The following is an 11,650-nucleotide window of genomic DNA, read 5'->3' on the forward strand; positions in this document are numbered from 1 at the left end:
ACGATTAAAATTTTTTAATCGAGTTAATCACAGCTTAAAGATTAATTAATCGTAATTAGTCGCAATTCAAACCATCTATAAAATATGCCATATTTTTCTTTAAATTATTGTTGGAATGGAAAGATAAGACACAAGACGGATATATACATTCAACATACTGTACATAAGTACTGTATTTGTTTGAAGTACAGGGCCTAGCAAGCAAGATGGCGCCGCCGGCAGGCCGTTCCGCTGCAGTCTCGCCGCGAGCTAAACCTGAAATCTACCGAACAACCAGCGGTAAAACTATAGTAGAGGACTGCTAAACTTCCTCGTCATAAAAATGAGAACTCTGGGCCATGATGATATTGTCATGTTGGCCACAAGCTATTTCAGCACGGAGTGGATCGAGTCTTCCAAGAAACTTTTGTTTGAGCTGTGCCCTTCCACCACGCAACGCTGTGTCTCACACAAAGGACCGCAAAAAGACTCGAACAATATTAAAGCCTGTCTGAGGTTACTAAACGAATATGGGGACAACATACCACGCTTTGTGTCATATCACCTGGACGAGCTACCGCCTATCGGCTACGATCACATTGACGTCTCTTCACTACTGGGACGGATACAACAGCTGAACTCGGACATGACCGGGGTGAAAAGTGCCATCGAGGCTCAAACGAGCGCTTGTGAAAAGCTGCGAGATGTGACTGTATCACTTGCCAGTCGGGTATCTGCGATTGAAACCGTGCATAACGTTAGCCAGAATGGCTACCCACAACCGGATGCCGTTGTGGCAACAACAACGAATACCATCGACGTGCAGGAGCAAGCGGACACCGACACTTCACGTCCACAATGGTCCGAGGTGGTAAGAAGACGGCGGCAGAGACCAACAGAAACTCCCGAACTTGGAGGAGCCGCCAGACCCGAGGCTCGGACCGGTGGGGCGCCTGCCAGACGGGAGAGGAGGAAGCTGGGGATCGTCGGCACCGGTGCGTGCTCTACCATCGCGGTGGTCAAAACTAAGTTGGTGAACATCTTCGCCACTAGGTTTGACCCTGAACTTGACGCCAATACACTTAAGGATTACTTGGCTGAGAAAAAGGTTCGAGTGGTCATCTGCCGGAAGATCGCGACCGCCCAGACCAGATTCAGCTCCTTTCAGGTAACTGCGGAGTGTACGGAAGTGGCTGATATGTATGATCCGGGGCTATGGCCAGCTGGGACGTTTATACGCCGCTACTCTGAGCCTAGAAAGCCCATAGTCTTTCCAGCCGAGGATGATCGGATGCCGGGTATAGCTGCCCCAGCGCTCGTATCCGCGTAACTATGATACGGATTGTGTCCTATAATGCGCGTGGCCTGCGCGTTGGGCAAAGTGCAGCGGACAAATCGCGACGTATTGTTGTAGACAAGCTATTAGAGGAGTGTGATATTCTCTGCGTACAGGAGACATGGTTAGCCAAACAAGAACTTGATGGGCTAAATGCGCTGCATCCAAACTTCCACGGAGCTGGAGAGTCAACGACCGATCTCAGGGACAAGTTCGTGCGTGGGAGAATACCTGGGGGCGTAGCAATACTGTGGAGTTGCACACTTGACCCAGTTGTGTCAGTGTTAAGACTTGATGTTGACTGGGCGATAGCCATTGAGTTTAAAAGCACGGAGAGATCATTTATTATTATTAATATCTACACGCCTTATGAGTCATATAGCAATGTGGACGAATACTGTAACAGACTGGCGTGTATTAATGCTTTTATTGACAGATGTGGCTCAACCAGCGTGTTCTTGGTAGGGGATTATAATGCAGACATCTCTGATGGGTCTTCCAATTTTGCGAAACTTTTGCTACACTTCTGCAATGATAATAGCCTGCTTATGTCCAGCAAACTGTTATTGCCTGCAAACAGCTACACGTACATTAGTGATGTGTGGCATACTGTATCTTGGCTTGATCACTGCGTATCCACGGCAGATGCCCATGCCTCACTGATGAGTATGAAAATTTGCTACGATCTAGCTACATCTGACCATATTCCGTTATTAATGTGTGTCAAAGTGGAGAAAATACCAATGATAAGCGCAGACGAAAGCAGAGCCAGCTTTAGTAAACTTAACTGGTCAGCCCTAACAAATGAGATAATCAGCAAGTACACCTTAAAAACGGATATGTTGTTAGATTCCGTGTTATTACCAAAGCAAACTCTACTATGTTGCGATATAAACTGCAAAAACATACAGCATCGCAAAGATTTGTGCAGCTTGTATGATTTCATCGTTAAATGCCTATATGACTCTGGTAAAACTTTACATAATAACAATAATGGGCAAATTCATCATGCCAAGCCTGGATGGAATTCTTATGTGGTTGAACTTCACTCAGCAGCTAGGCAAGCCTTTAAAGAATGGGCGGCATCTGGCAGAATTAGATGTGGGCCTCTTTTTGAGAATAAAAAGCGCACAAATGCAAGGTTTAAGCTTGCTGTACGTTTTATTAGTAGGAATGAGGCCAGTATGAGGGCAGACTCCCTTGCTGGCAAACTTAGTAATCATAGATACTGTGACTTTTGGAAAGAGGTGAAAATATTGAATAATTGTAAAGCTCCCTTACCTTTTAACATTAACGGAGTATGTGGCTCGAATAACATTGCGGAATTATGGAGACAGCACGACTATGAGCTGTTTAACTGTATTAAGAGTGATATATACATACCTGATAATGTTGACCTCAGTGAGATTTTAGTGATAACCCCGGATGAAATCCACAAAGCTATTACTGAACTAGAAAACAATAAGGCTGGTGGTGCCGATTGTATTACAGCTGAGCATTTAAAAAATGCCAGTCAGAAAATAATCCCTCTTCTTGCCTTGTGTTTTTACGGGTTTTTTAAGCATGGCATCTTACCTGACTCTATGATGGCAGTACAACTTGTGCCTATCTTAAAAGACAAGGCTGGTAAAATCAATAGTAAAGATAATTACAGACCTGCCCTGGCCAGTGTGCTCTCTAAAGTTCTAGAGTCAATCATACTGGGTAGAATTGTTTCATTTATTTCGACAAGCGACAATCAGTTCGGGTTTAAAAGGAAACATGGAACCGACATGTGTATATTTGCTCTGAAGGAGCTATTATTTAAATATCGAAGCCTAAACTCAACAATGTTTTTATGCTTCATTGACTCATCGAAAGCCTTTGACCGGATCAATCACAGCAAACTTTTTCTTATGTTAGCAAAAAGAGGGGTGCCCAAATACATAATCCGTATTCTGGCCTTCTGGTATGCAAATCAACTTGTTCGCATAAAATGGGGTGGCTCGGTCTCTGCTTGCTTTAAAGTAGGTAATGGTGTAAGACAGGGAGGAATTCTCTCTCCATATTTGTTCAATGTTTTCATGGACGACTTATCCAGCCGACTCAATAAGTGTAATACGGGAGGTGTTGTAGGAGACACTGTCATTAACCATCTTATGTACGCAGATGATGTGGTGGTGCTCTCCCCATGCAGTGCTGGCTTGCAGGAGTTACTCTCGATATGTTCCGAATTTGGTGATCATTTTGACATCAAATATAACGCAGAGAAAAGTAATATCATGATTGTCCGTTCTAAAGAAGATAGGGCGGCTATATTCCCTCAGTTCTTTCTTGGCAAAATAGCTATGAATATTTGCAATGAAGCCAAATACCTCGGCCACTTCATATCTGAAGACTTGTCGGATGACAGGGATATTCATCGTCAATGTTGTAAACTTTATGCACAGGCAAATATGCTCAAAAGAAGATTTTCTATGTGCTCCCCCCACGTTAAGACCTCGCTGTTTAAGGCATACTGCACACCATTTTACACAGCTCACCTGTGGTCAAGGTACACAGCTAAATCCATGCAGAGGCTAAATGTAGCCTACAATGATGCCCTGAGGCTGTTACTGCGTGTGCCTAGATGGTACAGCGCCAGTCAATTATTTGTTAGCTCTGGATTACCCACATTTAAAGCGCTTTTAAGAAAATTGATGTACAGCTTCATGTGTCGGCTAAATGAGTCTGGAAATAATATTATAATGAATTTAACAGACCCTACAATGAGCTTTAGATTTAGTTCGAGCCTGTGGTGCCATTGGAACAAAAGCCTGTTTGTTGTGCACTGATTGCCAGTGCTTCCTTGTTGTTGTTGTTTTTTTTTTTTTTTTTTTTTTTTTTTTTTTTTCAAGTCACTTTATTATTATGTCTCCGTATGTACGGTATTCTTTTTTTTTTTTTTTTCTTTGTTGGTGTGTGTGTGCTATGGACCCACTGTGAGATTCCGGAATAAAGATAATATATATATAATATATATATAAATCAACAAGATGGCATTAACATTATTAACATTCTGTTAAAGCAATCCATGGATAGAAAGACTTGTAGTTCTTAAAAGATAAATGTTAGTACAAGTTATAGAAATTTTATATTAAAAGCCCTCTTAATGTTTTTGTTTTAATAAAATTTGTAAAATTTTCAAACAAAAAGTAAACTAGTAGCTCGCCATTGTTGATGTCAATAATTACACAATGCTCATGGATGGTGCTGAAACCCATAAAATCAGTCGCACCAAAGCGCCAGCAGAGGGCGAAAAAACAAATGGACATGACACTGTCATTTTAATCTGTTTGAGCGGGGCATGTGCTTTAATTGCGTCAAATATTTTAAGGTGATTATTTATAAAAATTAATTACCGCCCGTTAACGCAATCATTTTGACAGCCCTACTTATTATAGTACATACCTTCTTCGTTATTCCTACACGCCCACTAATATCGGGAGAAAAGATATCTGGAGATTTCCATTTCTGGTTCTTAACTGAACCGCACCAAGCATACTGTAAATGAATAATGCAGTATTTAAACGTATACATGTGCATTTGCCATTTGCTGTGGTTTAGTATTATACTTTAGTACTTCCGGTAGGGGGCCGGGGCAGGCAGAGCATCATGCAGCTTTTACTGCTATAAATGTAAACACACGTTGTGTTCAAACGCCGGATTTAGGTGGAAAAGGACCAAAGTTTTACTGCATACAAGCAGGCAGGAGTGTCTCAAGAGTGATTCAGTCGAGGATTCAAGGTAATTATTATATAAAATAGCACCATGCATGCACTTATAAATGCTGTGAAAAAAATGGGTAGGGAAAACATCTGCATAACTTTAGCTTAAATATTTACATAAAATTAATGATAACTGCCCATTTTTTGCTATAACCAAGAATCTAGACTGTTTTACATTCATATTTATAGAAATTCTGGGATTTACACATTTATTTACAAGAACTTTCAACTTAAAAAGCTCTTTATTTTGTGACGGCCGTCACGTTGTATCTACTAGTATACACAGTAGCGTAACTTTAGCTTGAAATAAATATGTAAAATGAATAACAAGTGCCTGGGGTTTTTTTTTTTTTTTTTTTTTTGCTTTTCACCAAGAATGTAGACTGTTTTACGTTCATTTCAATAGAAATTCTGAGAAATTCTGAGATGTACGCTTAAAAAGCTTTGTTTTGTGATGTTGTATCCATACGTGATAGTGTAACTTTACATTGAAATGATCAGGTAATTTTCAGCTAACTGCCCGTTTTTTGGCAAAAAATTAGTAATTTAAATATTTCTGCGTCCATACGGGGGGGAAAAAATCGCAGTGCACGTGTTTTATTTTATGTGACATTTCAATCTAAAAACGACAAGGGCCAGATAGCCTGCAAGACATGCTGAGGCAATAGTAACATTGGAATTAAATTTAAATAAGTTGTGATTTTGTACCGAAAAATGCAAATTTAGCTTTTTTTGAGTAACATTAAGATAATTTTAAGATGATTAGCTGTTGAAAACTAAATGACTAAATGAAAAAAAATTAAGTCGCTATTTTGGGCAAAAACTTATATGACATGTTAAATATTGCTATTGATCTTGAAAATATAGGTGATTGTCTGTGCATTTGGTGTTTTTGTGGATCTAGTGTAAAATTTGAGAATTTTATAGCCATTTTAAGTTTTGTTATATAAAAAAAAAAAGATTCATCTGGATTTTATTAGGGAACGACTTTAATTTTTTGATGTCGCTGCTCATGGAGACGTATAGATACCTAAGGGAGGTGCCTGTTTTGGTTTTAGGTTGCTAGCGGCTTTGGTTTTGAAAGTATTTGAATTTTAAGTTTTTGAAAATAGGCCCCCTACGGATCAGCCTCGAGCCCCGTGTCCCGTCAACTGATATTGAAGTCTATTCCCCTATCTCCTGGGCGTCACTTCAGAACGTCTGCAATATGGTGATGACCTTCAGCATTGACTTACCATGTGAATTGGGGTCAAGTGAAAGAATGTTTTATTTAATAGTACTGTACAGAATGTTTTGTGTGAATTTAAAACACTTGTCTACTCCATGCATGCTTCATCCATTCATTGATGAGTTTAGAGCACTGACATTTTCACTGAGACTGTCCCAAAAAGCACTTTTTCTTCCCTTTAATAGAGAGTGTTTGGGTCGAACACTCTGGACGAACACACCCCTGTGCACGTCCACGTGTGTCCTCGCAGCAGCAGCGCTTTTTCACCGAGGCTCTGCTTAGTCTAAGTTTGGCAAAAACACATTTCTAACCCACTTAAGACTTCTTACTAACAGTAAACAATCAGGTTCGGTAGTTTTACGTTTCTGGTGCTGATTTGATGGGCCAAATGCTCCTTGCTTTATGTTGCTGAGCACCACGCTCATATTTTTCTATCATGTCCATCTTCATTTAAATGGTTAGCGTCACCTTTTTACTTTTTTCACCACCTGCACTAACATTCTTGGAACCCATGTTGATTTCTGTCATAAATCGTCGTATTTTGAGCATGTCGTCGGGTGTAGAAACACATGGCGAGTCAAATTTTACGTCTGATGTCGAAAAGGTCGCGTGGTGAAGCGGTCGTATGTCGAGGTACCACTGTATACTGGTGCCGCTCACTTGAGATCTTATTGCTGTGCATGCTAACTGCAAACCAAAATGAGTTTGATACCCCGGGTCTACACCAAGAGTGTCTTGTAAATGTCTTTTACACAACAAACAGTTTGGAAACTTATAATGTTGTTGAATTGATTTGGTCATTCAGAGTGCCACCAAAATCAAGGAGCAAACATACAAATGCGCACATACAGAAACACTGACACAATAGCATCCCAAAATTACTGTACATGATGAATCGCTAGTTTAATGAGTCTTAAATTGCTGTATAGGCTACAGTACTGATGGACAGCCAGCTGCAAAACAAGCAGAAGATTCTTTATCAAGTCACACAATGCTCATGTTCGTATATTTAGCTTTTAACTTTGTAAAAGCAAAACACATAGCCTCGAGTATATGACAAGCATCCAGTACTAACATTGACCAATTAAGAATGTCAAGACGTTTTTTTTCCCATTGATCAACATTGCCTAAAAACAACATAGTTCAATGCCTTTAAATGGGGGAAAGCTGCTCCATTCTTATGGTGCCAATGTCACACTTTAAAGCTAAATTTTACATTAGTAAATGTTTGAACACAAACAGTTCTACAAAATTCATTGCAAAAGTATTGTACTTAAAACTTAACTCATTCACCAGCAACAGACACTCAACCCATTTGAACTAGGAGGATGGGTAGTGAATAATCATATTTCAGTCCATGGCAGTAAATGAGTTAAATTTAACCAAACTAAAAACATGCAGTATATGGTTAACTAATGTACTTTACTAAAAAAGGTTTTGGCCTCAGTAACATGCATTTTTTTGTGTGTGTGAATCTAGCAGGCAGCTCTGTACCATTAGTTGTTACTGTCCTAACACTGCACAATAGCAATGGGATGTGCATTTACCATACATTCTTTAAAAATCAAGAAATATTGAACATAAAAGTATATGAATAGAAGTAGTGTGCGTACATTAGAGGTGTGCCACACTGAGAATTATTGGAGTATTGAATTCACTTAACTGCCACAATTTTGCAGGTTAACAGGGTAACAGTACATGCACAGTATAAGGATTCTATTCTATTCTATTCTATTCTATTCTATTCTATTCTATTCTATTCTATTCTATTCTACTCGATTCAGATAAACGAGTGCCAAATAAGTGAAGGAAACGTAAACTTAGAGAATTACGTTTTCCCTCGGCTCCACAATCATGTTTGTGGAATTTAGGGCTTTTCACGGCACTACTGCGGCAGAGAAAAGTGAAGGAACAACTCAGTGCACTTTGTGCAAGTTGTCAGAGCATGATATAGGCCAAAATAATTCTACAATTACTGTTTGCTTTAAAGGTTCACTGTGATAAAATACAGTATATTCCGTAACGTTATAATATGGCTATAGCCAGGCTTCACAATGTCTTCTACATGAATCCAATGTTATTCTTTTACCATAATAGCTATTTGTTTTGGAGTTGCGCAGGCGTTCTTTTTTCAAAATACTAAGCCAAACACACACAAATTAAAGGACAGCTGAAAGAACAGTTGGCTGCCTACTCTGTTAAAGTCTAAGTTGAATATTTTTGAACTCATTGAAACTTTAATTTTATAATCTATTGAAATGAACGCCTTAGGGTCTGTAGTGTATTTATATAATACATTTGTTAATTTAGCTAAAACTGGGCTATCTATGAATAATAATAATAATAATAATAATTGTTTTTGTTCATAGCATTCGATCTTGAATAATTTCCCCCACCACCCAACTAGTACTTTTTATTAGAGATGTCCCGATCGATCGGGGTCCGATCACGTCATTTTCACAAATCAACAAGTATCAGAATCGGCAAAAAGATATCGGCCATGCCTTTTTTTTCAATATACTGTATATATATTTTTTTTTTAATTAAATCGTTTTCTAATTGTATTTAACGTTACAGACATAATATGTTACACTCATTCAGAGTCTTTAGTTTAGGCTTAAGGTATAGTTATCAAATTTATCCCTATAACGGCGGTAATTAATTTTTTCAAAAATGTATCACGTTAGAATATTTAACGCAATTAATGCATGCGTTGCACGACCCACTCACGCATTGTCGCGCTCAATCTGTAATGGCGCCGTTTTACCTATATAGAGCGATAAAAGGCAGCGTAAATTGAATAGAGTGAATTTTGGCAGCCTTTGGAGCCTTTTTTTCATTGGCTAAAGCCTTACAATCCCTCTCCCTACGATTAGAAATATCATGGGAAGCAATGTGGGGAAGCAAGGTAGCAAATGATCTTTTTCTTAACACCTTATGTTATTTCCCAACGCAGAGAAGATATATCAATTGGTAGCACTACGCACAGTCATGGTTCCACTTCCCATCATGCATTTGGGCATGGCTACAGTATCATTTACTGAAAGCTCAACAAATACACTAGATGGCAATATTTAGTCACAATATACAAAGTCACAAGTCTTTCTATCCGTGGATCCCGCTCACAGAAAGAATGTTAATAATGTAAATGCCATCTTGAGGATTTATTGTCATGATAAACAAATACAGTACTTATGTACTGTATGTTGAATGTATATATTCGTCCGAGTTTTATTCATTTTTTTTCTTAATGCATTGCCAAAATGTATATGATCGGGAAAAATTCTCGGGAATGATTGGAATTGAATCGGGAGCAAAAAAAAGCAATCTGATCGGGAAATATCGGGATCGGCAGATACTCAAACTAAAACGATCGGATCGGGAGCAAAAAACATGATCGGAACAACCCTACTTTTTATACAATGATGTCTACCAGTAAGTTAGTTGGAGCTTAAACAATAAAATGTTTTGTGTTTAAATGCACAATGTTTGAAATTTCCTTTTACGTTATGTATGTTTCCCCTGACAGTTTACCTCACTTTGAGTGTAATAAACCGTTAACATTGGACTGTTTTTGAGGGACTGTTCAAAATCTAAGTAAATTTGCGAAATGTGCCACAGCTGATTCCCGAGATTGATCTTAACATATTTTCTAATCTAAGCCATAGCTACAAAGTGCATAATATAAAGTTTATTTTAATGAAAGAAAGAAAGCAAGAAAGAAAACTTTAGGCTATTTGGAGGCACTGGAATCCTGCATTGTTTAACACAGATGTTGTCTTTGTCCTACATTTGTTGAGTTGGGATCTGGGCACCCTATGACTAAACTGTATGACTCATCTACCGTGTTGCTCTTTATTTATTACCAAGCACAAGGATTTTATTACAGTAAAAAACATTCATACAACGTGTTAAATCCAAAATAATAAGGCCAAGCATGAAATTAAGCAGAAAACTCATAACTGTGACGCCCAAGACGTGCATTATCATGCCCACTATTGCACCTATTTAAAGCCACTAAAGTTTCAACATAAACTGTGCTGCTAGAGTGGTGCCATGTTGCGTCATTGCCATGGTGACCACCACCAGACTTGCGTCAAATTTTCAATGACAGCGTCACAACAAGGACTTTCCCCCCTCAACTACTTAAAAAAATACGTCAACACACAATTGTGCCAAGTTTATGTCAAGCAGAAGACTTCAGAAGCAATGCCAGAAAACTTGTGCGTTTCCTTTTAAATGTCTCTTCTGCACATTCCAAAGTTGAGGACATAAAATGAGACAGTGTATAGAACGTGGACGCATCCCAGGGTGCCATGTGGTGGAAAGACATGAAGTTTGTTGAAGCATTTGAATTTCAATGCAAAACATGACAGTACTCACGTTCTCCGTTATCTCGGACGGGCACCCACCGCAGCACGACGACAACACCACAGTTTGGACTTCGCATTACGGAAATGTGTCGAAAAGGCATCAAAAAGTTGGTCGCAAAAGTGGCGTCGGCGGGAAGGAGCAAAAAACAAAACTAGAGAGCGAGTCGAGCTCTGCAGGAAGAAGTGCCAAAAAGGCTCTCTTTGGCTTCCATTGTGACTTGACGCGGTGATGTCTCCGCTTTAAAAGAAGACAAAAAAGTTTGAGGCACAAACTTGACGCGGAAAAAAGTCGCGACCCTCGTTTCCGTTCAGCGGCAAAAAAAGAGAAAAGAAAAAAAAATGCACCGCCACGTCAAGGGTGAGACATTTCACAAAACCTTTTCCGGCTTCCGCTTGAACAAAAATAAAAGCTCGGCATGCGATTTGGAGGAGATGCATTTTTTTTCTTCTTCTTCACAATTTACCATAGGCGGAGTTTGACTTTTGGGGCTCGGGGGGGGCACAATATGTTGATGACTTTCAAAACGCGGTGTCACCAATAAAATTAACTTACATGAATATTTAACATAATAAGTTGACAATGAGCGTTTTTCGTTTCCCATCATTCTTGAGGGGAATTCTAAATCAGGCTGCTTAGGCAATACGTTTCGCCAAGATCGTCATCCATTGAATTTGGTACGCCCGCCGGTGTCGTGCCAATGTAGTTACCCCAGTCAAAACTTGTATCCCCTATGCGGTGAAATATAGAGGTAGATTTGTGTCTTTATTATTCAATTAAAAAAATAGCTTCAATAATAAAAAAAAAGGAGCTTCAATTAAAATATATATTTTCAACCAAAAAAAGTCGCTTCAATGAAACTAAATGTGTTTGAATGCAAAAATAAATTTGAAACTCAAAAAAATGCATGTGAGAGCTATTTTTCTTTGATTAATTTTTATTTTTTATTTATTTATTTTATTTTATTTTATTTTTATTTTACTTTTTTTT

At 38.8% G+C, this 11,650-nt stretch overlaps 1 protein-coding gene across 1 annotated transcript in view; it reads right to left on the minus strand.

The window, feature by feature from the left end:
- sh2b3 (SH2B adaptor protein 3) overlaps positions 1–11,032 on the minus strand; it is a 125,921-nt gene extending 114,889 nt beyond the window's left edge. The window contains exon 1 of the mRNA XM_057830955.1: positions 10,673–11,032. The gene's annotated coding sequence lies outside the window, so the exon portion shown is untranslated. The remainder of the gene's footprint in view (positions 1–10,672) is intronic.
- Positions 11,033–11,650: the final 618 nt, after the last annotated feature.

This window comes from Corythoichthys intestinalis, chromosome 3 (genome assembly GCF_030265065.1).
Source record: "Corythoichthys intestinalis isolate RoL2023-P3 chromosome 3, ASM3026506v1, whole genome shotgun sequence".
NCBI lineage: Eukaryota > Metazoa > Chordata > Actinopteri > Syngnathiformes > Syngnathidae > Corythoichthys > Corythoichthys intestinalis.